The sequence below is a fragment of the Clinocottus analis genome, unplaced genomic scaffold, assembly GCF_023055335.1.
Source record: "Clinocottus analis isolate CAN_PGR_092001 unplaced genomic scaffold, fCliAna1.0.p SCAF_8, whole genome shotgun sequence".
Lineage (NCBI taxonomy): Eukaryota > Metazoa > Chordata > Actinopteri > Perciformes > Cottidae > Clinocottus > Clinocottus analis.
In genome coordinates, this window is record NW_027176240.1 from 2,698,230 (window position 1) to 2,725,142 (window position 26,913).

The 26,913-nt window shown below is 43.9% G+C and overlaps 1 protein-coding gene across 1 annotated transcript in view; it reads left to right on the plus strand.

The window, feature by feature from the left end:
* LOC137779552 (pro-neuregulin-3, membrane-bound isoform) overlaps window positions 1-26,913 on the plus strand; it is a 329,559-nt gene that overhangs the window by 141,547 nt on the left and 161,099 nt on the right. The gene's annotated exons all lie outside the window — the stretch shown is intronic.

Genomic DNA, 26,913 nt, shown 5'->3' on the forward strand with positions numbered 1-26,913 from the left:
TTTGCTCTATTTCTTCATATTTCCACGTGAGTAAACGCTCTAATGATAAAGTCAGCTGTAGGATTTCGATTCAGACGTTGAATGGACTGCTTAAAAGCTGAAACGACTCGCTCCAGGTGATCATAAAGCATCGTATTGCTCTCTTGTTCTCGATTTGTGATTGAAACGTTTTCCATTCTCAAATTTCTCTCCACAGCTGATTGACTCAGATTAAAGGCCCAGGTAGAAAATCCACAGCTCGCCACCACTTTAGTGCAATTAGATGGTTACTCGTGAAACCAGGACGATATGTTTGAACCTCAATTCTCAGATTAACGTTCAAGAAATCTTTTGCTGTTAAGAAATGTATAGAAACCAATGGAGACTTGGAACGCTAGAGCAAAGTAACACAACAAATTAGTTAAATTTATTAGATAAAGAAAAAAACGTTAGCTAAAAAACATTAGCATGGCCTTTTAAATAACAATGTTTGGTGCTGCGAGAGCAGGGTTTGGAAACCGTGTTGGAAAAGTGTTAAAAAATAACATTTTAATCTCCAAAAGGGCATCCACATCTGCGTGCGAGTAATCAACGCTATCCCAACCGTCAGCCATCTTGTTCATCAGCAAGACAACTGGGCAAGATATTGCTAGCGTGCTAGTGTCGACTGGACGCCGTCATTTCCACATTAAAATGACAAGAAAGCAGTGAATATACACATGAATATGTGTGTGTGTGTGTGTGTGTACTGCTGGGATGCCAGGATTGCCGATTGTGCACTATTGTCGTCCAAATTAAGCGACTGTATCTCACCCGACAGTCCAGCACTTGCCAACGGTGTTCACAATGAGCAAGGTTGGGTGTCTTAGTGGGGATGGGAGGGGAGGAGGGGGGTCCACACGGAAGAAAAAAGCGCACCGTGGGACCAGTGGAAGGAAATGTGATTAAGTTTATCTAATGAAAGAGTGATGGCATAAAACACAGCCATCACTTTGAAGCAAATGGCCTGATCCCTGAATATAAAGGTAAATCCAGCTCTCCAGGAGCCTGCATACATAATGAATAGCTTGTTAGCTTCACGCTTTGCATGCAGCCCGTCCTATACCTCCATCTTTTGCGGGAGGGCGAGGTCGTAATGAAGCTATATTCTTGACAGATTTTTGCACGCGTTGAAGCAAACGAAAGCGCCTGAACTCCTCACACACACCTCAGTCGCTGCCTCAGAAGCGGCGGCGGCGGCGGCGGCCAATCCCCGCTCGGCAATTTCTGCCCGTGTGAAGGAGGATTGTCCCGGCTCGCCTCTTGCCCCTCGCTGCCTGCCGAGACAATCACACACCGCCTCAATAATTCATACGTCGAGGTGTTTCTTTCATTTCAATATTCCTGCCCCAAATGGTATTTTAAGAGCCATCTTTGTGGAGCCTGAACGCAAAAAGAACGTCTTCAATTATTTATATCCAAAGACTTTAGCTCTGCCTGACTGTGTTTTCCTCTTTTTTTTCGCCCCTCTCTTCCCAACTCTCTCCGCTCCACTGGGCCTCGGTCGGATGGCGTTCCTCCCTCCACACACGCTGTATTTCTCGTGGCTACCCAACAGGTAAGTTTGTTTGATCACATCATATTTATAGACTCATGCGACGGGCTCGCCTCGCACACCGTTATTTAGTGCTGTGGACTCTTGAGCTACCTGGCGTGACCCGGGCGGCGGGATGGGTTATGGATCGCCGCCGGCGCATCCTGCCAAACGGGGAGCACCGCGGTCACTGATGCGGAGCAGAAAATCTTTGGTTTCACACTGTTTATTTTCACAGCTTCGCTAAAAGTGGCTTTCGGTGACGGCGAGCCTGATTTTTGGCTGACGCGCGTCTCATCCGAAAGGAAGCGACGCATCCGGGTGCATTTAAGCACGGTTATAGTTACAGACTTAAGCATATAATCCTTTACTCTGAGCTTTAAAGTGAGCAGAAAAGGAGAGCGTCCCCCCCCCCCCGTCCATCTGAAGCGTTGAGTTGTTTTACAAAGAGCCAGTTGGGAGGAAAAAAGATTGCGGGGCGGTGCCGTTGAGCTCGACTACGTTAGCTTAAACGAGGAGGAAGACGTCAAAGTAATCTGAGGGGTAGAAGAAAGTACAACTAATGAGAAGTCAAAGCGAGATGTGACACAACCAGGCGAATGTGAAACCTTTAATGGGCGTACGAAGATATCACATCTGAGGTGTTGGGGAAAAGAGATGAAGCAGGTAGGAGATAAAAATTAGTTACATTCTTTTCATGTTTTCCTTTAGATCGTTGTAGAACGAGAGACGTGTTATCGTCAGTGGATTCCTGGATCGGCGCCAAAAATAGTGATTCAGCGATCGTCAAATCTGTGGACATGACTCAGAGCCCGATGATGCAGTTTATGAATTTCAATCTGCTCATATTTTCCCTGCCTTTGGCTTCAAGGAATGAAAAAAAAAAAGGAAAAATGTGTGTATGATTTAGAGGGAGGAAATATGAGCGGTTGCCCATTGAGTGCAAATCAATGTGACGTGTTGGAGAAGAGAGTTTGTAATTTTAAATTTCTGTGACAACCGACCAGATTATTAAAATACGATAGATAATTATGATACGGGCTCAGAGCAGAAGGGCGAAGCAAAAACAAATACACTTTTGTGTGTGTTTCATTCTGGTGCACAACCTTAATTAAACTCATTTCTGCCAATTGGCAAACTACCCATAGACATGGAATCGGAGTAGTAAAGATATTCAAATCCCATGCACTTCATTTATCTAATCAAACATGGCGTTATCGCGGCGGAGAAGCACACGATGTCCGTGTCTCCCGTACTCTTTGGAAGCCATTGCTTGTCCATTGCACATTGGTCTAATTTGACCTAATCCTTGTGGGTTTGTTCATGCGGGGGGGAAAAAACCAGTGTGCGAAAATGGCTTCTTTAGGGAGATTCGTTTGACGGGGCTCCTTAGTTCCTGGGACGATTTGATGGAAAATTGCCATTTGAAAGCAGGACCGGCCATGTGTGAAAGCTGAGCGGGGAGCTTGGGAGGTTTGAGCTGATTCAGACTCGTGTCCGGGGGGTTCTGCTCTGTCACAATCCGAGTGTTTATTTCCCGCGCACAAGACAGGATCTTAGTTGTAAATATACCTAAAACGTGTTGTCGAGCACACCGTTGACGAGGGATTTAAGACGGTCTCTGACATTCTCGCAGAAAGAGAACAGATCAAACAGTCGGAGAGAGAGAGAGAGAGAGAGAGAGAGAGAGAGAGAGAGAGAGAGAGAGGATCAGTGCATTTGTCTGGATGAAACATGATGTCTCACATTGATCGGCGTTGGAAATCAAACATTGTCAGAGAGTGCATGCAAGTTTTTTTTTTTTTTGTGAGGAGGGTATACAGATATATCAAGGGGAAGATTTTCTAAATGTTGTAAGATTTCTGTGACAACAGCTGAGTATCACTTTCTTTCTAAAGGAATGAATAGAGAAGCAGCATCAGAAGACCTTCAGACGTCTGAGACAGTATGACATTGTTATTTCTTTGAAGGCACAGCATGAGACAACACATGGAGGACAGTGAATCCTCAGCTACAATTTGGATTGATACCGAGTGCAACTTGACTTTTTGTGGCGTCTCTCTTCACTACACGAGTGCTTTTTCTTTGTAGTACAGTAGTGACGCATCTATCCGTGGTTTTGTGTCCCTTCTCGGCCATTTTTTATGTTTTTGTGGTCATTTTGTGTGTATTTGTGATCATTTTAATCCCCTTGGTGGTTGATTTTTGTCTCCTTATGGTCATTGGGTCTATACTAGCGTCGTTTTGAGCGTCTTTGTAGTCACTTTGTGTCTCTTTATATTCATTTTGCATCCATTTGTAGTCATTTTGTGTCTTTTTATGGTTGCTTCGTGTCTCTTTGTACTCATTCTGTGTCTCTTTGTGATTGTTTTGTTCCTTTTTATAGTCATTGTGAGTCACTCTGCAGCTGTTTTGCATCTCATTGTGGTCGCTTTGGTCCGTCTGTGTCTCTTTATAGTCGTTTTATGTTTCTTCCTGGTCATTTTGAGTCTCTTCCTGGGTGGTACGTGCCTTTTTGAGTGGCATCGTGTCAGTGAAGGCCCAAGTGGCTCCTTCTGTAATCCATCAATGAGATAGCAGGTAAAAAAAAAAACACTCCTATGAATCACTCTGTGAACAGCAATATGGGATTTTGGGGAATTAGGCAATACGAAAGCGTCTATTCCAGCATGATGTTCTGCAAAGTTGAAGCAATACATGAGGTATGTTACTGTTTACAGAAAGTATTGTTTATTCAGAGACAGCTGGAGCAACAATGAATCAGAGTTCGAAGGCTACATCCAAACATATTCCAACAACAAAACCACACTCTTGAATAAAGTTATTTATGAAAACACAAACCACAATTTTGGTGACTTTTTCACTTTTGGCAAAAAGCGGCCATTCGTGGTTGTTATTTCTGTGGTTTTAAAGTTTTCTTGGTGGCACAGCAGTCGCTACTAAACAGAGTTTATACGCCATCAACATCGTCTCCAACCAGCATGGCGCCAGCATCCCCGTGAGCTGTTATTCAAATACACGAATGTTGACAGGCAGATGATGCATCATTGCTGTGACTGTGTCCTGATACGCCGCTTTCATCACTCTCCCGAAAAAAGGAGGGCGGGAAGAGGTATTTCTGACACGGGTAAGATGGAAGAATCGACAGCCCCGGAACAAAAAAAACACTGCCTACTTGTTGAGAGGTGTTGAAAAAGCAGGTAAACACACGGATGAGCCATCAGAATAACGGCAGAGGTTTCGGTCTGTTGTACCTCCAGAAAGGCATCATTGAGCTCCGATGAGCTGGAAATTGCACCCGGCTATGGTAATGCTCTGTTTTTGTGCCGTGTTTTTGTCAACATCTCCACCGATTCGAACGACTGAATCGGACACGGGCCCGACGCGGCCCGGCGCGCCGGCGCTACAAACACGCTGAATAAACATTCAGACAATGATTCTGGGAAAGTATTTGAATATGTAATAGTCGCGGAGCTAATCCAAACACTCGCTTCCACTGTCACACTGTCAGATTATTTTTTTCTGCTTTTTCTTTTTTAGAATAAACTCATTCCCCCAAAAAAAGATTTACTTTCATCTCCCTTTACATTTCTTTAATCCCCCAGGGGCACTTGAAACTTTACTCACAGTTGTTCAACTCAAACTGACTCCGTTCGCGCATCTGCGAGCCCGCCGCCGCCGCCGTTAGCATGTTGTTGTGCCCCGGCCGCCCGCGGGGGCCGCGGCTCTGCGAGTCCACTTCGATCGGGAGGGACTGAAAAGCAGCCTAATGGCGTCCTCCATTCCCTTCTCCGTGGGAGACATCTTTATGGATGGCATGGGCGAACGACTTCTACTCCTCCTCGCTCGCCGAGGAGCCCCGAAGAGTGATGGCCGTCAAAGGTTGGAGGAGGGGAGGGGGGGGAGGAGAGGAATATAGGACTGGGCGAGATGAAGCAGGAAAAAGAAGAGGATTTAAGGAGCCGGGGATACAAAAAACAAGAGAGTGAGACAGAGATAAAAGAGTTATTTAGATGCAAAATGAAGAAAAAAGAGAGTCTGGGAACTACGTCGCAGCATTGGAGACAAATCAAGAGAAGTTGATCATGAAGGATGCTTCGATTCTCTCCTGCTATTATTCAACCCCAGCTCTTCCTTCCAAGATAAACACTCCTCCATGGCTGTCATCTCCTCCCCCCTCCTCTTCGGCCACCAGACCTCTCTCCTTTTTGCTGATGATGTTTGCGCCTCGAGAGGATTGTTTTTTCCTTCCCAGCAGGGCGAGGCGATGCGAATCTCATTAATTAGATGGGGGGCCGCGGCACGCCGGCGTGACGGGCAAATGGGAGGCTTTCCTCCGCTGACTTCAAAGCGACGGTGCGCGCAACTTCAATAAATACACACGGCGTTCGCAGAAGCAGAGATCACACGGCGTGAGGACGGCACCTGCATTCTGATGCCAGGAAAAGTCAGCGAAAGGTGAAGGACATCTGTACGTCCTGCGGCTTCCCCGTAGAAGAACCAATGATCAGTTTGAGGGTTCAGTTTAGAGACATTACATCATTTATGACTTCTGAAATCCACCGGGTTCAGATACTTTCTGTAAGTGCGTTCAGCCTTCACAGATGTCTTTCAGGTTTTGGTTTCCCGGACTCACCGTGACGCCAGTAAATCCATTTAAATATATTGCGTTTGTGCGTTTTTGTATATCATTACATCTTTGACCTGCTCTAAGTCCACGTTGTTTCTACACACAACACTCCCACTCACGAGACCGTCTTACAGAAAACAGCATTTCTGTTCGGCTTTGGACGTTTTTGAACGCGTGAGCAGCAACATATATGAACAGTGGTTGAATTATTATGCGAGGGCGGTGAACCTCAAACCTCAAACCCCAAAACAAGTACAAAAAAAAAGTACTTGTTTCTCATTGGCTGGCAGGGTTGTGTATAAATCTTGCAGCACGACGTCAGTGAAGAGCTTCAAAGGTATGAGGACCAGAAGCAGTGGCTCCTGTGCTTTGTGTGAAATCCCTCGTGAGTGCTTACTGATAAATCACACCTTTAAAAATAGGTTAAACGTACAACATGAACACAGCTCAGCTGAGCAGCTCGACACGCTTTTCTTTTTTTTTTTGGAGCTCCGAATTTAGACCCTCGGATCCACCTTTCGGTGACCGAAAAGTACTTTAACGAAGAACACAAAAACCAGTCGGAGCCAGTTGTGACATGATCCCTCACAGCACGGACAAAATAGTGCATTATGTCGTTTGGTTCCCCGCCAGCTTTGTCAGATAAAAGCTTTTTTTTTATGAAATGGTATGGTTTCGGAGAACAAACACTAACGTGTGCGGCCATCTGTGGGTTTTATTTGTCTGCTTCTCCCTGAAATTAAGAGTCGTTCTCTTAATATACGTACGCAAAAAAAAACAACTAATCGCAGCGCTCAGATTGACAAGTTAACAAGGCTGTCGAGGGATTTGCTCGGTGACAAGTCTCCAAACCTCCATGAATATTAAATGAGAGGAGGGAGGTAAAAAAAAAAAAAAAAAAAGAGCGTGATTATGAGCTGGAATAGGTTTGATAGATTGAAATAGTATGGAGAGAGAATAAAAAGAAGGAGAGGAAGACGAAAAAGGGGGCTTGTGTTTCATTCCCGAGGATGGCTAAAGAAGTGGTTGGATACATAATTCAGGTGCACATCAGATATCGCAGTATGCACCTCTCTTTTATCTCTGCTGTAAAACACCGTTGGTCTGTCGGGGGAGGAAATTCTGCAGGTGGGGGAATCTACCCGGAAGCCATTATATTCACGTTTCACTGTCTCTCGCTCTGCGTCTTCGTGTGTGTGTGTGTGTGTGTGTGTGCGTGCTCAGGGCCGAACACTGCAGTCGGAGCAGAGATGGATGGAGGCGCTGTGAGCCTCACGTTGCCGCCCATCCCTGACAACAAGATTAATCTACCCTCTTCAACCCTGATTGAAAGTCCCTTGTCTGAACCACCTCTTTGCATCAACCCCCCCTTTTTTTTCCTTGGAAGATAGTTTCACCCAAAAATCAAAATTAAGAGATTCTGTATTCCTTTTTCTGGACTCTGTTAGGTTGATAGCTGCTAGCTGAGCTTTAAAGGGCCATTCCACCAATTCCCGCCTTCCCCTCTATCTCGCCTCATGTCTCAACAGAGCTTTCCAAAGTAGCGAGTATGTATTGTGCTTCACTCGGACTAGATTTCACCTTATTAACTGCCATTTCACTTTAGGATGTCGGCCATAAAACACCCACGCGGCGAGTTAGTCGGCGCCGTGCAGTCATGAAGTCTGATCTATGGACCGACTGCGGGGACTCGTTCAGACGAGCGTCTGCATTTTGAAACTTGTGAACAAAACTACTTCAAGTAAATGACGTGGATGTGAAATAAAGCATCAGAAGGCGACGCCGTGGCTTAGATTCTTAGATCCCGCCTCGAAATCTAATCAGAAACTGATTTAGGGAACACCTGTTGTGTTCTTTTCCTGTATATTTCTTCCATTTTAAAAAAATGTATTGCATTGGTTGAGACGTGGGAGGGTTCATCTGAGGAGAGCTTGTCACGGCCCACTTAAAGCAATGCATGCGCCAAGAAAATCCATACGATTCCTTGTCAGACCACTGAGAGGAAAGTGGAAACTGTGGGCAGTCTTGGAAAGACTACATCCCCCCAACAAGTTCCTGCTGTTACTGTTACAGCAGAAAGTGGAAATTTCAGCCTTAACTCGAACATATTTTTAACAGGTTCTGACGTACCATGACATGTCTCTCTCCCGGTGTTACGGCCTCTCGACTGTCTTTCCTTTCGCCTTCAGCACATGTGGCTCTGAATTATACAGCAGCTCTGCAGTTGTCTGACAGGGCAGAAGAGCGCTTGTGCAACGCTCTCTGTGTGCGTTTGCACGTGTGATGCTACGTGCACACAGAAGAGTTCTCTGAGGCGGATATGGAGAACAGAGTTCGTGGATAAGAGGCCCTGAAAGCGCTTCTCGAGAGGCGAACGCAGACGCTTCTCTTCGGGACTCTCGGCCTCGAGGGAGTGGCGGATGAAATAGAAAACGTACGCGCACACACACACACACACACACACACACACAGTGGGAGGAAGAAAGGAAGACGACTTCAGACTCAGTGGTTTGCGTCTGATGTACCAATTTTCAGAACAGAAATTCCACCAGTTGCACTAAAAATCTATTTACTGTACATTTTTGTAACATAAATGACACAAAACAATTGTTTTATACATTTTTATTCATATATATATATATATACTTCATAAAAAATGGAAAATATCAAAGTGGAAACGAGGAGACAAAAACAAGTACTTAACTTAGTTTCAGGACAGTTTTCATTCGTAATCATTATTCTAGTTAGTAAGTACCGTAATAGTCGGGTTATTAGCCGCTACAATCTTCGCTGGGTGTTCCCGCTGTAGCTAGCTAGTGCTGCTACTAGCTCCCTTCTGCTGCTAGCTCCTCGCTGTAGCCAGCGAGTGCTGCTGCTAGCTCCACGCTGCTGCTAGCTCTCTGCTGTAGCCAGCTAGCGCTGCTGCTAGCTCCCCACTGTTGCTAGCTCCACGCTGCTGCTAGCTCCTCGCTGTAGCCAGCTAGCGCTGCTGCTAGCTTCCCGCTGATGCTACTGCTCACTGCTCGAGTTGGGCGTCGAGCCGGGGCTAGCGGGGAGCTAGCAGCAGTGCTAGCTGGATACAGCGGGGCGCTAGCGGGGACAAAGTGACTTATAAACAGACTTTTACGGGATATCTCATTTGTACTATATCTACTCCATTGAATCTGTCAAATATTTGCTTTAATGAGTTTTATTTGTCTTTGTCGGACACAATGAAGAATTCTTGGACTTCTGAGCTGTCGAAAAGACTTATCGGACTCCTCACATCGCATTGTTTGTGCTTTGCAATACAGTGTTGACTTTTTATTCTCTCAGTCAAGGTAGCAATAAAGCTGGTGATGATGTCGACTAAGCGTTTCTGCACACACAGGAAGTTTGAGTCCCTGGGCTTCCTCTGTGAATCCTATTGGACAAAATGTTCCTCTGTAACTTTCCATTGTGTTATCTTTGTGAACTCATGTAACACTGCGCTCACCTTCCCACTCCTTCTTGTTCTCTGTCCAAGATGTGAGGAGATTTCATTGCTTTCTCTCCAGTGATTTGACTTCTTCTGCCTCTTTGTGGTGGTAAAAGACTCGGAGATTGATCGGTCCATAAAAGGGTTTCCTCCCGCCATCTTGATTCTGATGCTTCTCTGTTCAGCTGGCGAGGGCTTTAGCGCTGTATCGACTTTGTTATGAGCTGTGTGTGCGCAGCAGAGATGCTGTATCATTAAAAAAAAACTAATCTATCTGCTAAATCCCCTTCATTTCGGGAAATTGCTACCCCTGCAGTGCAATACACATCTGAAGGAAATGTGAATCCAAACTTGTCATTTGCGAATCAAAATTAATGTGCGGTTTTCGTTTTCATCAGTCAAAGATATTAAAAAAAAACACTGACAAGTAAATCATGACTGTGCTTCTTCTCTCATATGCATTGTTGGTTTCCTGGTTGTGTCTTCCTGCATAATGGTGACCATTAAGCTGTGTGTGCTGACCACAACTCCCACCTCAATTAGTGAGTGGAGTTTCCCGTCTGCATCATGGATTGAGAGTAGTGCTCTTCTGGTTGATTGAAGACTTCAAAAAGGCTAAAACGCGAATATCAGACGCCGATAATCAGCAACGTCATTGTTTTGTTGTTTATTTATTCACACTTAATGTGACCCTCTCCCATAAACTGACACATAACTGAAAGTGTCTTTGTTCAACTCACAGCATTTACCCACAAATTCGCTTGTCTCCTTTTTTTTTTTGTAAATAAATGCTCCTTCTCCTTCAAAAGCTGCTTGGCGCTGTAGTTATTAGCCAACATTCATCAAACGGGAATAAGTAGTGCATTTGTAGAGGAATATTTTACCCTGAGAATAATAAACAATTTGGGGCTGGAGTGTTTTTTAGAGTGAGGACGCTGCTGAACGCAACCCGTGTTCATCCTAATGGAGGAAACATTTCACTCAGTGTGGCTCATTGATGAGTTTTTAATAGTTTTTTTATGGTTAAAAAAAAAAAAATGGAGCTTCGCGGTCCAGAGGAGTAAAGACGTGATCAGGCTTCCCCTACGCACACAATACTGCAGCTGGGTATCAATTTAAAAGTCGGATTTGATCTTTTTCGTGGGATTGAACATCACCAGCCTTGTCATTCATTTTTCAGTCAGCTGTTTTAAATATACATAAAGCCTTAATTCACATTACATCAGGACAGAACCCCCAAATGAGGAACAAGCCTGCTCAGCTGTGTCGATAAAAAAGCGAGCAGTATAAATAAATACAGCGACTGAGCGCACAATAATCTGAGGCGTCGATGTATTAATCAAAGAACATCGGCGCTGCAACATGTACCAGTTAGATTAATCACGGCCTTAATGAGCTCTCATGGCCACGAGATGAAGATCTGCTGCAGATGATGCCACGCCGCGCGGCTAAAAGCGCCGCTCGCAAGCGCCGCGGTTAATGACTTCTGGCCGTGGGCTCGGCCGGGCCGATACCAGCATGCGGAGACGCGTTGAAGTCTCATTTGCTGTCGCGCTTCTAGCCATTCTTGTTGCTGCTATTATCTTGATTGATGTAAGAAAGTGGTTAATTATTGCCGCCGCACTCGCCGGCTTGAGTTTCCCAGAGAAACCTCGCCCCCTTGATTTCGGAGACTTCGTGGTGCAGGAGGTGGTATTTAAACGCCCGCTCGGAGTCGTCCTGCGGATGACCTCATCAGAGTGTAATATAAATTAAAGTTGACATTTCCGCAGCTTTTGGAAGTTTACTTCATTCATGCGTGGCCTTTTGCTAGCAGCGGATCCGGAGAGTGGTTTCTATGTTAAGTAGTTAAAGGACGGTGGCGTTAAATAACCGCCTTGCACTGCGCCAGACAAGTTTGTTAGGACGGAAAGCATCGGAGAAGCCGTCAGTGGGAACTGGCACTTTCGAAAAAACAGACTCGACAGGCGATTGGATGAAGCAGCTGTCAATCAAACTCTTAACCCTCCACGGTCTTCGGCCATTTTCCTCCATTTTCCACCATTTCTTAAATTCACTTTTTAAAAGGCACTTGCATACGTCATATACAACAATCTCAGCTCAATTGTGGCACAATTGTCATAAAGAAAAGCCTTCAGATCTGTTCTTTGTTCTTCTTTCCGAGCCACCGTTGTTGTTCAGGACAAACTGTTGCCTCACACACGCCTACACCCCGCCCCCAAGTGGCCCCAGCACCTCCACGGAGGCCTCTGATTGGTCTGAATCCACGAGGTTCGGAGACATGATGGATTTTTTGCGCGAACTGCCGGCCATGTGAGGCATTGAGAGAGCGAGAGCAATCCATCATGGAAAAAGAACACTCACCATTTCTTCCTGGCGTCCTCTGTAACTGGAAATATTATACCAACATGTAATTCTCTACCAATAAGGAATACAGAAGAGAGTAAAAAAAAAAAGCTTCATACCAAACACATCCCATAGAAACGCATGTGAAGGTACCATTAGGAGAGTGGGCAGTTGTTTAGAAAGCGATGCCTGTGATGTGTGAACGGCCTCAACCTGCTGCAGAGCATTTAACTGTGCACTCAAGGAGAACCGATGGGGGGAAAAAAAACTGTGACATCCAGAATGAATGAATTTTCGGGAGATAAGGCTGCATTTTCTGGTTCACGTCTAATGGCGCCTTCTGTGCCAATAATAGTTTGGTCCGACAGCCACGAGCGAGCGAATATACTGGAACGTCTGTATTTCTTCTCAAAGCACTGAGAGGCTCGCTCAGTACTTACACATCGTTCGCTTCATGATAAAGCACCTTTATATATATATATATATATATATATATATATATATATATATATATATATATATATATATATATATATATATAAACAGGTTATGGTAGTTCAAACTGCTTTGCAGAATACTAAAAACACCAATAAGACTTTTTAGACTAGTGGTTCTTAAACTGTGAGGCGCGACCCTCTAGTGGGGCGAAGAGGTATTACAGGTGGGGCGCGGGATGCAGATTCTTAATATATATATATATATATATATATATCTTTTAAGAATCCTTTATTAATCCCACAGTGGGGGATTATTCTCTGCATGTGACCATCCTTAGTAATGAAGGAGCTTTGTGCTGCTGTGAAGCTCAGGGGCTTCAGTGCCTTGCTCAAGGACACTTCAACATTAAGCTATGGGGAGAAAACAGGGATCCAACCGGCTTCCTTGGTCATCTTTTTGCCAAATGTATATCTTGCACATGTTATTAGTTTTTGTCAGATGGAGCAATCTGGTTTACTTGAAAGAGATTTCCATTTTCTTTAATCTATTCATTAAAAAAGCCAAATGGAGGAGTCTCAAAGAGTTGGACCATTTTGTTCCCACGTTGTTGGGCCGGTGGGGCCCGAACATTTTGCTTCCTCCAAAGTGGGGCAGAAAAAGTCTGAGAACCAGTGATTTCGACGGAGAGTAGCGTTGAACAATGGGAGAGTAATACACAACAGAGACACAAACAAAACGATAAAACCAGCATGAACGTGGCATTCGGCCTGTGCGTACGAGGGCGCGACGCTTTCTTTCTGTTTTGGAAAAGCTTCTTCTAAATAGGACTAAATAGGACATGTTATGTGTTATGCCCAGCCTGTAGGAGAATAACATGGTATTTAAAGACATATAAATTTGTTCTCGAGCGGGAGAGCGCTGTATCATTCATTCAGACGTGACAAGGAGCCGGGAAGACGTGACGGGGATGAGAAGGTCACGGTGACGGTTCGAAAATGAAGTCAGAAGTTATGGCTCGCCAGATATGCGGTGAATATTTCCCCATCCTTTTTGCAAAGAGAGTATGAACCTGCACCTGCTTTTATCCCCCTCTGCAGAAAGAAAGGGATAGAATAGGACGCTTAGATTGAATTTAGCTGGCATGTAAACATATTACGCTGGTTTAAACGGTTTAAATGCAAAGCGAAATAAACCCCCGATGACTGAACTGAAGCAATCTGTGGTTCACAGCCATCAGTCTGATGCGAATCTCTCATCACTTTCCAGATGTGTCACGATGCTGGCTGAGAGTAGATAACCGCTCGGTTCATCCGTCCTCCATTCAACACTTCTCAGCCAGTAAGTTGGCTCGGGACCCCCGTCAGGTGGTGTGACTCATCCATTTCATCATCAAATGAGACGACTGTGAGCGGGTGCTTCTCATCATGACAGGGCACGCTTTAATGGGTAGTTGTAGATAGCCTTGTGTTCTGTTTTTTTCTTTCCCTCCTCCTCTGTAATTAAATCTCTGTGTGGAGAGACTAAATAGTAAATGTTATTTATAACGCTTTGCTGCAAATCAAAGTTCGGTTGCTGGGAAAGTTGCATATTACTTTGCATTGTTACAACACTGTGAATACACTTAACTCTTTGAGCCTTTATATCAGGTCACAAGGTACAAATCAACAGAAAAACATAAAGATCAGTGCTGCAATACCACATAATCCAGATGTACAACCTCTCAAACAATACATAGAATTAGGGGTTAGGGCTTAAAGGGCTACACACACTGCTGCTATTATCTGCAAGACAAAAGAAAATTAACAAATGTCAAAGTTCACATTAATATTTATTGTTCTTATCTCAATATGCCCTCATGAATTCTTGTATAGCGAAGACGTAACTCACGACTCCGAACCGTGAGAGCGAATGTCAGCTTTGAAAACGGCCCAGTCTATAAATAGAAATGAACGGCGCCACAGAAAAAGGATTCAGGCAAAATAAAACACGCCACGTGACGTCAATGTCCTTTTGGTCGAGTGACCCTTTCATCTTTTTCGAACCGCTGTACTGTACACGTTCCAGTTCCATGTTTTCTTGGCAAATCGTCCATTCGGCTTTTGGGGGCGACGGCAGCAAATGAGGCCGAAAAACATATGTGCAAGACCGACGGAGACGATGCTCAGTGTCCCGGAAAACTGGTGGAAGCAGGACTGTCGACCCGTTAAGAGAACCCAGTTGTGATTGTTTGGTGAACCTGAAAATGTTCCTGGATGGAATTCATCCAAAACGAAAGACGAGGAGCGGAAGTGACTTTTGAAAACGCCGCCGCCGGACTTCTGCATTCAGCGCAAACAGTCAGCCGGATGTGAGGGAAGAGAAAGATGGAGTTAGTACTCCAAACTGTAATTGTAGTACTTCATGTTGTTTTTTTTTACCATAAGATATAAAACAAGAATCCTTGTGCTGCTTTCTTCAACGCCATTTAGAAGGAATTGTTTGTCTTTTTTAGACGCGAATGTTGTTTTTTTGTGGATCACAAATACGTTTAAAATGAGTCCAGAGGCGTCCGTGTCGGTCGGGCTGATCGATGGGAAACAAGAACTAAACGAAAACACAGGGTTTTCATCCCGGAGCCTGCTCTTTCTGTCCCAGACAGAGTTTTTGCTTTGTTTCAATTTTGTAGTCAATTTAAGATAAACCAAGAAGTGTTGTACTGAACATAACCAAGTAGTTTTGTTGAGTAAACCTAAAAAATGTAGTTTTGTTGAGTAAACCAAAACAATCATAGTTTTGTTGAGTAAACGTAAAAAAACTAGTTTTGTTGTGTAGACCTAAAAAAAACAAGTTTTGTTAAGTAAACCTAAAAAAACTAGTTTTGTTGTGTAGACCTAAAAAAACTGTAGTTTTGTTGAGTAAACCTAAAAAAAACTAGTTTTGTTGAGTAAACCTAAAAAAAACTAGTTTTGTTGTGTAAACCTAAAAAAAACAAGTTTTGTTAACTGTAGTTTTGTTGAGTTAACCTAAAAATAACTGCTTTGTGGCATTTTTTGTGAAGTTACGTTAGCCGTGTGTTTCAAACTGTTTGAAAAGGCAACTGTAATCCAGGAGAAAATACGGCTCCCTTAATATAGATCAAGTTGTCAGATAAAATCATTTTGTAGGAGAAAAGGCGTAGCTCATGGGCTGGGAAATGACAAGTGAAGCCCCGCTGACCGACTGGAAAATATTACAGAAAAGTATACATGTTTTATATATATATATATATATATATATATATATATATATATATATATATATATATATATATATGTATATATATATATATATATATATATATATATATATATATATATATATATATATATATATATATAAAGTAGATTGAATAAGTCACAACTTAAACAGCTGTGCATTTTGCTGTAAAAAAAAAGGATTAAAGGCATTGCAAGAGCATTGAGATATATTTTTCCGGTGTTTGAATTAACGTCATTGCTGTAATATTTACTATATTCGGCTGGGTTTATGAAACAATCCTTTAAAGTAAACATGAATGAAAACAGTGCATGAGTTTGAATCAATTATTGAGTAAGCTCAGTTCTGAAATCCTTCATCTCGGCTACAATATTTCCCTTGGTGTATCTTCAATTCAGTCAGAATTGTGTATTTTCCGTATCCACAGAGCGCGGGTAAAATGTGCAACGCTAAACTAACCCCAGAGTTTCACTCGCTTTACATATAACAAGCAGATGAATGAGGTTCATGTGTGCAGATCCCATGAATCAACACCGATGCACAAGCATGTTGAACCTGTCAGGATATCAGAGGGGAGACTATCAGGCGAGAAGCATTTCTGACAGTCACATTAGCCAGACATGCTATTAGCTCATATTAGTGTCATTTTTCCCGCAGTCACAGTTGCCAGACTCGCTATCATTGGATTTCGCATTGTTATCAGCTAATCTAAATGGGCATGCTAACAGTCCATTAGCATTTTCCCCCGACGGTTTTTCCGATGGATGTGCAATCAGAGTATTGGCATCCTCTCGCTCGGGCGCGTACACGCTCGCTAATCTCAGCTAGTGGTGCTTTATGTAGCTTGGTTTACACCGACAGCTGTGAGATAGCAACATGAGCATGAACGCAACCAACCCCAGTGAGGGTCACAGCGATGGCTGCTCTCAGCCACCCTTTTACATTTTTAAATCCAGCAATTATGAATGCAAAATCCCTCCAATAACTTGGTGTGCGCCACCTACACGCTGACAGCAATGAGGACGTTCGGATTTGGGCAGAAAAAACAACAACTTTGCAGACACACAAATGTCAACTGCCAGGAAACGGGAGATAACTCAACTTTAAGCACTCAGACTGTATTAATAAACAACGGTTCCGAATGATGGCCTCATGGCTAAATTTGTTCTACCCAAGAGGCGGAGACATTTTTAATGAGAATAAACATCTGTCTCCTCTGTCTCCCGCTGGAAATCACATGACAAGGGTGAGACGTAAAAATAGTTTATTCTTGATTCCCAAACGAAGCAACTTGGTAACAGAACAGCAGAATGACTCTCAAAAGGCAGAAGTTGATCTGGAACGCGAGGTACTGTAAGCAGGTTTATTTTTATCAGTTGTTATGCGGGATTTCACACAAAGCAACGAGAAACCTTCACATAACCTTTTAAAGACAAACAGACCTATTTTTAAGCCCTTTCCTCGAAAAGATGTCATCCCCAAACTAAAAAAGGGTGTATCTCTGCAACCACAAGGGCTGTTTGAGTAATTTTGGTGTTATATTAAAACGTACACATGTGAGATTTTGTTCATATGTGTACACATATGTCTATGTGTTACTGGTTAAGAGAAAATAAAGATGACACACAGCAAAAAAGAAAAAGGTTTTGGGTTTGCCTCGAGAAAAATCCCTTTCAGGATGATTATTAGTTTGAAATGATGCAGCTGTAAGGTCCAACTCTAACCCAAACCATCGCACAATATGTATATATTCAGTATGTGAAGATTCAATATGTAAACATTTAATATGTGAACTCTCTCTCTGCAAAGTTTGACTTTGATAAAGTGAAGCGGAACAAAGTTAGAGAGGGTTTAGTAGAAAGAAAATTCAGGCGAGGACTCAAACGGCCATTTTGGGTGCTTTGGGGCACATCTGTGCTATTTGAATTTTCTCATGTACCGAACATAGATTTCACTTGTATATCTTACTTATGCTGTTCAATACATCCAAATACATATTTGATTATGATTCACAGTTCCAAATAACAATCTTTCAGTCTGGTTTTTAACAGGATAACCAGCATGAATCTCAGTGCTCCGCTGTGTTTGTGGGAACAAAAAAAAAAGAAAAAAGGAAAGCGATGATTTACGGCTGCGTTCCTCAGAGTTGACTGTAACCAAAGAGATTGACAGAGTCTCTGGGGAGCTGCATAGGGTACAGTGGCTGTTGTGGTCAAAGAGCATGCAGTAATTACAGCTAAAGAGAGAGAGAGAGAGAGAGAGAGAGAGAGAGAGAGGCAAAGCCCTACGATGTACAGTGTGGCACCGTGAAATTCCTTCTCAGCATAAAGGCCTCTCTTTGTCTTCTGAAAAAAAGCAGCAAACAGTCGTTGAAGTAGATCACGGCTCCTGTTTGAAATCCCATCCCACCCAGAGGGGGGGGGGGGGTATAGACAGGGAGAGGGTAAGAGGAAGATGAAGGCAGAATGAAGAGCGGCTTTATAGGAGAGTTCAGAGCTTCCTATACGGTCTCAGAGTGACGGATGTGTTTTGACGCCTCTTTTTCGAAACGCCCCGTCACGCGTGTGCTTATGTGCTTGCCTGTGTTGCTAAGTGATACTCACAGGTGTGTGTGTTGTTGTTTTTTTGCTCCTGTATGTGAATGTGCGCTCTGCCACATATGATCTTGTTATTTCGTGTCGTTACGGCTCGAGCGGCTGAACCCTTTCATTGAGGATCTGCACTTCGATGTAAATTTTCTTTATGCGGGCGGCCATCTTTATACCTCCGTGGTGGCTGTTTTTTTTGGGGGGCGGAGGGGTTTGTACTTTCATCCGTTTGGTCTATTCTTGGAAACCCAATTTCTCAAGAACGTCTGCAGGGAATTTCTTTCAAATCCGACAGTGGACAGCGGTAATTATAGTGAAGGAATCTGGGTCAGGTGACTACAAATAAAGATGCTGTTGCTGTTGACGAGCTTAGCTTTCATGTGTTATGAGCGGCCGGTCTGCGGTTTGTAGTCGCCGCCAAAAAAAAGCACCGGATACCGATGCACATTTTTTGCTGAAGGAAACGTGAAAATAACCGTTGCAACTGAACTAAACTGGACCGCTTCAAGTTAGTCAGTTAGTCAGTTAGTTTCACGTGCAGATTTGATGAAGCGTTCACACAAATATCAACATTTTCTCACTCACCCGCACCCGTATCCGGCCTTATAATAAGGCAGAATTGTCAAAAAACTATCTCCAGGGCTGAATACCACTAGAGGTGAGTGAGAAAATCCATTCGAGGCCCTTCAGGCACCACATTCATGAGATCGGGTCCTCATTAGGAAAGAGCAGGTTCAAGCTGCCGCCTTCAAAAAGGTTTTTTTACTCAACCGATTCCGTAGTTCAGTAAATTACCTCTTTATTCTCATAGCATCCTTATCTTTTACAGCCGCATTACAAGTTAAGGGAGTAAATAAACAAATATGTACCACCTGATTTCTACTCTGTGATTGTCTGCAGTAAAAATGTCTCCACAGTGTTGAAAGGAAGCTTTGCTGCTTCCTTCTGGTGCGCCATGTTGCCTTCCACCGCCTTGAATAAGACGTGTGTGTGTGTGTGTGTGTGTGTGTTTTTTAAACTGAACTAAGCAGCTTGCGATGGAGCTCAAGTGCACGTCGGGTGTGATTGTGAAAAGCAATGGCAGACTGTACAGAGAAGAGCTTACACATTACGGTCTGCTGTGCTGGATGAAGACAACAACAAAAAGTACAGGCAGGCAGGATGTGAACAGGAGAGTGTGTATGTGAATGCAAGAGACAGCTAAGATGGGTTGTGTGTGTGTGTTTGTGTGTCTAGAGGGGTGGGGGGGGGGGGGGGAGGGGGTTGAGCCATAAGTGCAAGACACTGGTGCTTCTGGGAGCTTTATTGTTGTGGAAATATGTTGTCGAGCCCTGCTAGAACTCCCCGTGGACACAATTAAACACGCACACAAACCTGAATAGCACACACACACACACACACACACACACATCAAGCCCCCGTTTTTGCCCACAAAGGTTATCACAACACTTACATTCTTAACGACGAGGATGATGCTATGACTAATTAGCCGCGTACGCATCCTCATTCCTCCTCGGCGCCGGTCGCATAATTACACATCTTCTCAATCAATAGAAGATCTAATGAAAGGAGAAAAAGTTGGAACATATAATTATATATCAGTTGAAGATGTTTTACCGTGTGGGCTAATATCAGAGGAGCGTGAAGAGGATTTTTTAGCATCTCCATCGTCGCTTTTTTTCGAGCATTTTACATCTCAAGCCTCCGGCTACATCTCATGCCTATTAACCCCGCCCTGACCTTTTCCGGGCCGTTAGTTGGATTAAAAGGTCACGCGTGTCCAATATGTCATGAAGAAAAATGACTTTTCAACGTCAAAGGAAATCAAGACGTCAACCTTTCCGATGTCTTCCTGTACGGCAGGAACCCTTTTCTGAGGATTTCAGCCGCGCGGTACTATTTTTGCATTTTTTTCTCTCCCTCGGAGCGAGACAGGAAGGAGTGTGTCGGAGTTCACCGACAAGGTGCTGCTCTCCCGTGCTGTCAGATCCGCTCAGATCCCTCTAGTCAAAGTGCGCTGATGGGCCATTAGGCCCTGTATTTGGACAGCGGCGTGGTGTGTAATAGACTTGCAGCTCAGCGTGCCTCTGCTGCCTCGCTGTGTCTTTTTTTTCACTTTATTCGTCTTTTGACTCTCATCTACGGTCACTCAGTGTGCGGTATTTAAAGGTTGTGCCTTATAATACCCGAACACGGCCGGTTCTCTCAACCAGAATTTCATTTAAAAGAAGAACGACTACGAGGCAAAAGGACCGAAGATAGGTTGTGTCTTCCTTGACAAGCTGCACACCTTAGGCGCAAATACCTCGAAAAGAACTCAAGATTGTTCTTCGCGAGTCCGGTTTTCCTTTTTGTTTTTCAAGAAAGTATAAGAAACTGACTTAAATATTCCCCGCTGCAAAACAGAACACACTGGCTGGTTTATTGAAAGTATATTATATTGATATCAACACTCAAGATGGACAGCAAGATCATGAGGAAGACGCTCAACAGACGCTTTTTAGCGTAAACGTAGCTAGCTCCGTAGCTAGCTTATTTTCTTCTTCTCAACACCTACTGAAGCGCAACACAACCCTGTGCAACATGTATTGAACAATAACAGTTATGTTGCTTCTTATAGCTTTTTTTTTTAATCATCTTCCACTTTTCTAATGTGCCTTATCTCGACACAATCTTTAGCTAGCCAACCGAAATCGGAGTACTTAAAGGCTGTGATTTAGTTCCCGTGTTCAGTTCCTGGGACTATTTGTTCAAAGCGAGGCGGTTTGGATAGCCCGAGGAGCGTGTTCCTGAACACAAACCCCCTCAGGGATCAATAACAGCTTAGAAAACGCAGTATGGCCCAGATGTGCCGTTGCATTACAACACAGAGATAACACCCGAATCAATCGCGGGCAGTTTGAAATTAGCCCGGTCGTGGCACATCAAATGGTGAAAAGCAGTTTTGGGATGAAGAGACGGCGGCCGTGTTCAACGAGCGAGCGGACACAAAAAGACAATCTACTGTATCGATACGATTAATAAATGAAAGCTGGCTTCGTGGCAAAGTAGAAATATTGCCCCACCCCCGCAGTCCGCCTCCTCTCCGCCTCACACATTGATTTTTCCCTCCTCACTGTAGAATAGCCAGCTAAGCGCTTAAAACGCTCAGGTGTAATTGTTGCATTTAGGACAGAGAGCGGTATCGATCGGCGTTACCGAGGCAAAAGAGCCACTCGGCATCGCCTCGTAATGTCAGAACGCGGGCTCGGGTAATGAGGGCCATTTGGCCGGCGTATTTTTCCCCTCCCTAATGGTCGCAGTCATTTCACTACAGCCAAAAAGAAGCCCGTCTCTTTCTCTTCTGCGCTTTGATCCGTCGAGCAGCTGCATTTAATCCGCGCTTATTTCTATTTGGGTCAGGGTGATTAGGATTGATGAGATGCACACACAAAAAAAAAAAGAGATTCCAGTGTGCGCTTGTGTCTCGTGTGCACACCTGAGTGTGCCTGGAGGTATGTAAGGCACGAGTGGCAATACAGAGATTGCTGTCGGCGGATGGAAGGTGCAGCCCGCTTCGCTCGTGTCGATCATTTTAACCTGAATAGGTGTTTTGGAATATCTTCAGCCGGCCAGGTGATTGAAAGCAGATTGTATTGCGGGAAAATGGCCCCGAAAGAGGGGCACAGAACAAATGGAAGTAACGCACAAGTGGGAATTAATTGGAAAGAGGTGGTGATGGCGGAGGATGGGCGGTGGGCGCGAGGATGTGGCAAAGTTGCTAAGGAGACAGAGGAAAAGAGAGACGTTGATGTGATGCTTTAGTTAGAAGCGTTGGAATCCATGTGTGGGTTAAATGGCGGGTGAAAAGCCAAAGAAATCCACGTTGAAATCACGATTTGATCGAAATACGGTTAATAATGCAGTTTTGGCGAATGGGGAGGACACTTTCCGCATCATTATGGGCAAAAAAATAAGACATAAAACACATTAAAAGTTGATGTATGACCACGAGTGACACTGTGAAGCAATGATTTGACGAATGAAGTGTCATATTGTTTGTTTAGCAGTACTTATACGCGTCCGTATGCATTTACCTCCGATAATATGCAGACGACACGCACATGTGTGTTTTAGTCCGTAGCGATGGATTGAAACGAGTTTGCTTACTGCTCCATGCTGAGGGTAGGCTAAAACCTTTACTACATCTATATTTAAAGACAGCTAATGTCTAATTTAGCACCTACATGTAAAGCCACTATGTTTTGAATTTTGAAATGTGCCACTTTGTTGCCTAAAACCAATGCACGCTGTTAGTGTGTTTGTGTGTGTGTGTGTGTGTGTGTGTTATTTCACAAGGTACTCGAGCATTGAATGCGTTTGCTGGGCCTTGTTTTTTTCACACACAACACACTTGGGTGACAAACACTGACTGTAAACAGGGACCGCGCTCCACAGAGGAGCTTTTGAAATGTGATTTGAACATTTACAGCTTCACTTACCCGGAGCACGCAAGGTCTGCACGCCAACCGCTATTCAGCATGATCCCACATCGTTCTGCTCGCCGAGCGGCGCTCAGGGGAACGTCAGCAATAATTATTGGGAACGAGAAGAAGCTCACGGAGCGATTGAGAGACTTAAGCGGTTAAACTGATAAATACGGTCGAATCCCTTTCATCGCCCGCCATGAGCGCCTCTCGCCAACGACGTGTGTGTGTCTCTCCGTGTGTTCCTCTCTCGTTTCTTCTCCTCTTTCACTCGCTGTTTCCACTGATGTCAGACTAATTTATGGAGCGAGGGCTTCGCTCGCCGCCTCTTAAAGACTGCGTTTGACGGTGTGTGTTGTACCCCCCGCGATGGGCCACACTCAATAATGCATCGCCGCATGCTCAACCGGAGCACGCAACCGCCGCTCGGCAGGCGCTCCCCAAAAAGAAACAAAAGTGCGTCGCTCGTATCGCGTTTTTTTTCTTTCTTTCCTCTCGGACCGACGCGCAGCATTCATAATGTAGCGACCCAAAGAGACTTGGCATCTATAAAACATGGATCCTAATTACGCAGAGACGCAAAAGGAAGCACAAGGGTCACAACTTCACAATGAATTACTCACAGTTGCAAATCAGGGCACATGCGCCTCTATCTCTCTTTTCCCCCCTCGCCCGCCTCCCCCGAAACGCAACGGTGCATTGTGAGAGCCGTTTTTCCCTGTCGGCTCAAGTTTTGGATGACAAATTAGCCGCAGTATCACAATGGGAACGACCTAATCCGAGCGGACAGCGCTCTGCCTCTGCAGGAGTCACTTCAGGTAGAGTAAAGCCATAAGTTAAATGGAGAGGAAGAACATAATAATCGTGTTATGTAATGCTGTTACTTTTTTTTTTTTTTTTTAGGAAGCAGGCTAAGAAGCACCTTAACCTTCAGGTTTTTATTTTTTTTTTACTTTTCTTTGGCACTGACCTGTAAGTTGCCCGGCGTTGGCCATCCATCCATCCGACTTCCAGTCTTTATCTGGGTCGCGGTCGCAGCAGGTTGAGCTAAGTAGTCCTGATGTGTTTCTCCTGCAGCTCCTCCTAGGGGATCCTGAGGCATTAAGGCTTTAACAGGCCAGGTCCGACATGTGGTCCCTCCAGTTTGGTCTGGGTCCGCCGCGGAGTCTCATCTCAGTTGGTCATGTTTAGGCTGCATAGGAGTAACCCTACATAGGATGCATAGGAGTAACCCTACATAGGATACATAGGACTAACCCTACATAGGATGCATAGGAGTAACCCTACACAGGATGCATAGGACTAACCCTACACAGGATGCATAGGAGTAACCCCACACAGGATGCATAGGAGTAACCCTACATAGGATACATAGGGGTAACCCTACATAGGATGCATAGGAGTAACCCTACACAGGATACATAGGAGTAACCCTACATAAGATACATAGGAGTAACCCTACATAGGATACATAGGACTAACCCTACACAGGATGCATAGGAGTAACCCTACATAGGATGCATAGGACTAACCCTACATAGGATACATAGGACTAACCCTACATAGGATGCATAGGAGTTACTTCAGGGTTACACAGGATGCATAGGAGTAACCCTCCATAGGATGCATAGGAGTAACCCTACACAGGATGCATAGGAGTAACCCTACACAGGATGCATAGGAGTAACCCTCCATAGGATGCATAGGAGTAACCCTACACAGGATGCATAGGAGTAACCCTCCATAGGATGCATAGGAGTAACCCTACACAGGATGCATAGGAGTAACCCTACACAGGATGCATAGGACTAACCCTACATAGGATGCATAGGACTAACCCTACATAGGATGCATAGGACTAACCCTACATAGGATGCATAGGACTAACCCTACATAGGATGCATAGGACTAACCCTACATAGGATACATAGGAGTAACCCTCCATAGGATGCATAGGAGTAACCCTACACAGGATGCATAGGAGTAACCCTACACAGGATGCATAGGAGTAACCCTCCATAGGATGCATAGGAGTAACCCTACACAGGATGCATAGGAGTAACCCTCCATAGGATGCATAGGAGTAACCCTACACAGGATGCATAGGAGTAACCCTCCATAGGATGCATAGGAGTAACCCTACACAGGATGCATAGGAGTAACCCTACGTAGGATGCATAGGAGTAACCCTACATAGGATGCATAGGAGTAACCCTAGATAGAATATATAGGGGTAACCCTACATAGGATACATAAGGGTAACCCTACACAGAAGTAACGCGACATAGGATATATAGGAGTAACCCTACATAGGATATATAGGAGTAACAATACATAGAAGTAACCCTACATAGAAGTAACCCTACATAGGAGTAGATTTCAATGGCACTAGATAAAACACAAAAAAAAACGAGATGCATTGCTCTCTTTCTGCGGAAAAACGTTATAATAGAGAAAATTCAAGAAGCAGATACAAAGATGTTTGATATTCTGACAAGTTAAAAAATTAAATAAATAAAAAAAGTAAAGTGTGCCTGTGTGAACTTAGATAAGAAATAACCAGATTTGTCCCGTGGGTGGAAAAAAAAATAAATGTCAGCCAACCACACTTGGATGCTGCCATTTCTAACATTTAAAAACAAGGCTAAAAGGAAAATTAGACCAACATGACAGACATTGGAATGTGTACAAATCAGGTGAAAAGCCCTTTGCATGTATAATAAGTTGTATTGATGGATTCCAAACCCAAAACTGAGAGCTCAGACTGCATCATAACTGTGTTGTGGATTGTCGGTGGTCACCAGTTGGTATTCAATCATCTCTTGTCCTTGCCCCGTCTACTCAGACTCTCCACTCCCCAGCAGCCAGCGACCATGAAAGCTAAACACACACATCTCATTTAAACAGCCTCTTGAGAACGACCTCAAATGCCATTTCCAGGACAATGTTCCTCCCTCCCTTTCTATACAGCTCACTCAGGGCCACCGGACAAAATATCTACAGGTTTGCCCTTCGACTGAATGTCTGCTGTATTTTTTTTTCGCTCATTTTTTTAAAAAGGGAACTCCACCGGCTTCACATGTCATCGACAATATGGAGCGCTACACAAGCAACTTGTGGAATCTAGTGTGTGGCTCTGGAGGAACCTTTTTCAAGTTAAAAATAATGAAAAAAACTCCAGTGATATCATTGATTTTATTATATCATATTATTTTATAGTGTTGGTAAGTTAAATTTAAAACAGAAAATTGGAATTTGAGAGAAATTGATGGGTTTCATATGTAAGATTAATGTTTTTTGGAGCTTAAATCCCAAAACAGACTAAAAGTCAGGATATCACAGCTTCTTCTTTGACCCTCAAACACTAACGTGAAAAATAGTCACACTATCACTAACGTAGGGTGAATTTCAACCGATATAATGTACCTGATTAAATATACTTCTCATCAAAGTACAACGTAAGTTGAAGTACTCTTCTTTTATTTTACCCTATAGAACTTCTCATAAATCGAAAAAAATGGTATCATGGGGGAGACCCTGAAAAAAAACTCAGAATCGGGTGAAAAATTAGGGAACTGTCAATAGACTCATGGAGCTATGAAATCCACATGGAGCTATGAAATCCACATGTCCTGTGACATATGAGTCTCAATGTTAAGACCCCACCAGAAAAGAGTAGTCACACTATCACTAACGTCGGGTGAAACGTCTGTGAGAAGCATGAAGTTATAGAAAGAACCACGCAACTCAGACAAAAGCAACACGATGAAAATTGCGTAACAACAATCACTCGGGTGAAAATCACCCGACTTCAGTGTTCTAGGGTTAAACACCTAAAATATATATAAACACCTGTAGGATATATCCAACAGTCCATCCATTGGCAGAGAGAATATAGTCTTGAATGCTCAATACAAGACAAAATGCTTTTTCTTTTGCGATCTAATTATTACATGTAAGAGGCAACATGGTGGTCAAACTGCCATCTGCACACTTAGTGGTACAGAAAAATCCTCCTCCTTCATGCCAGAAGTTCGTCTTCGACATCACCGCTCACGTGGGGCAAACCATCGCATCTCCGCAGAAGCAAAGAAAAACAACCGCCGTCGTCGCGCACGCCGACCGCATACAAATTTGCAGGCGCCACACAAACCCCCATAAACTGGAAATGTGGAGGAGTGGTAAAGGAGAAAGAGGACACA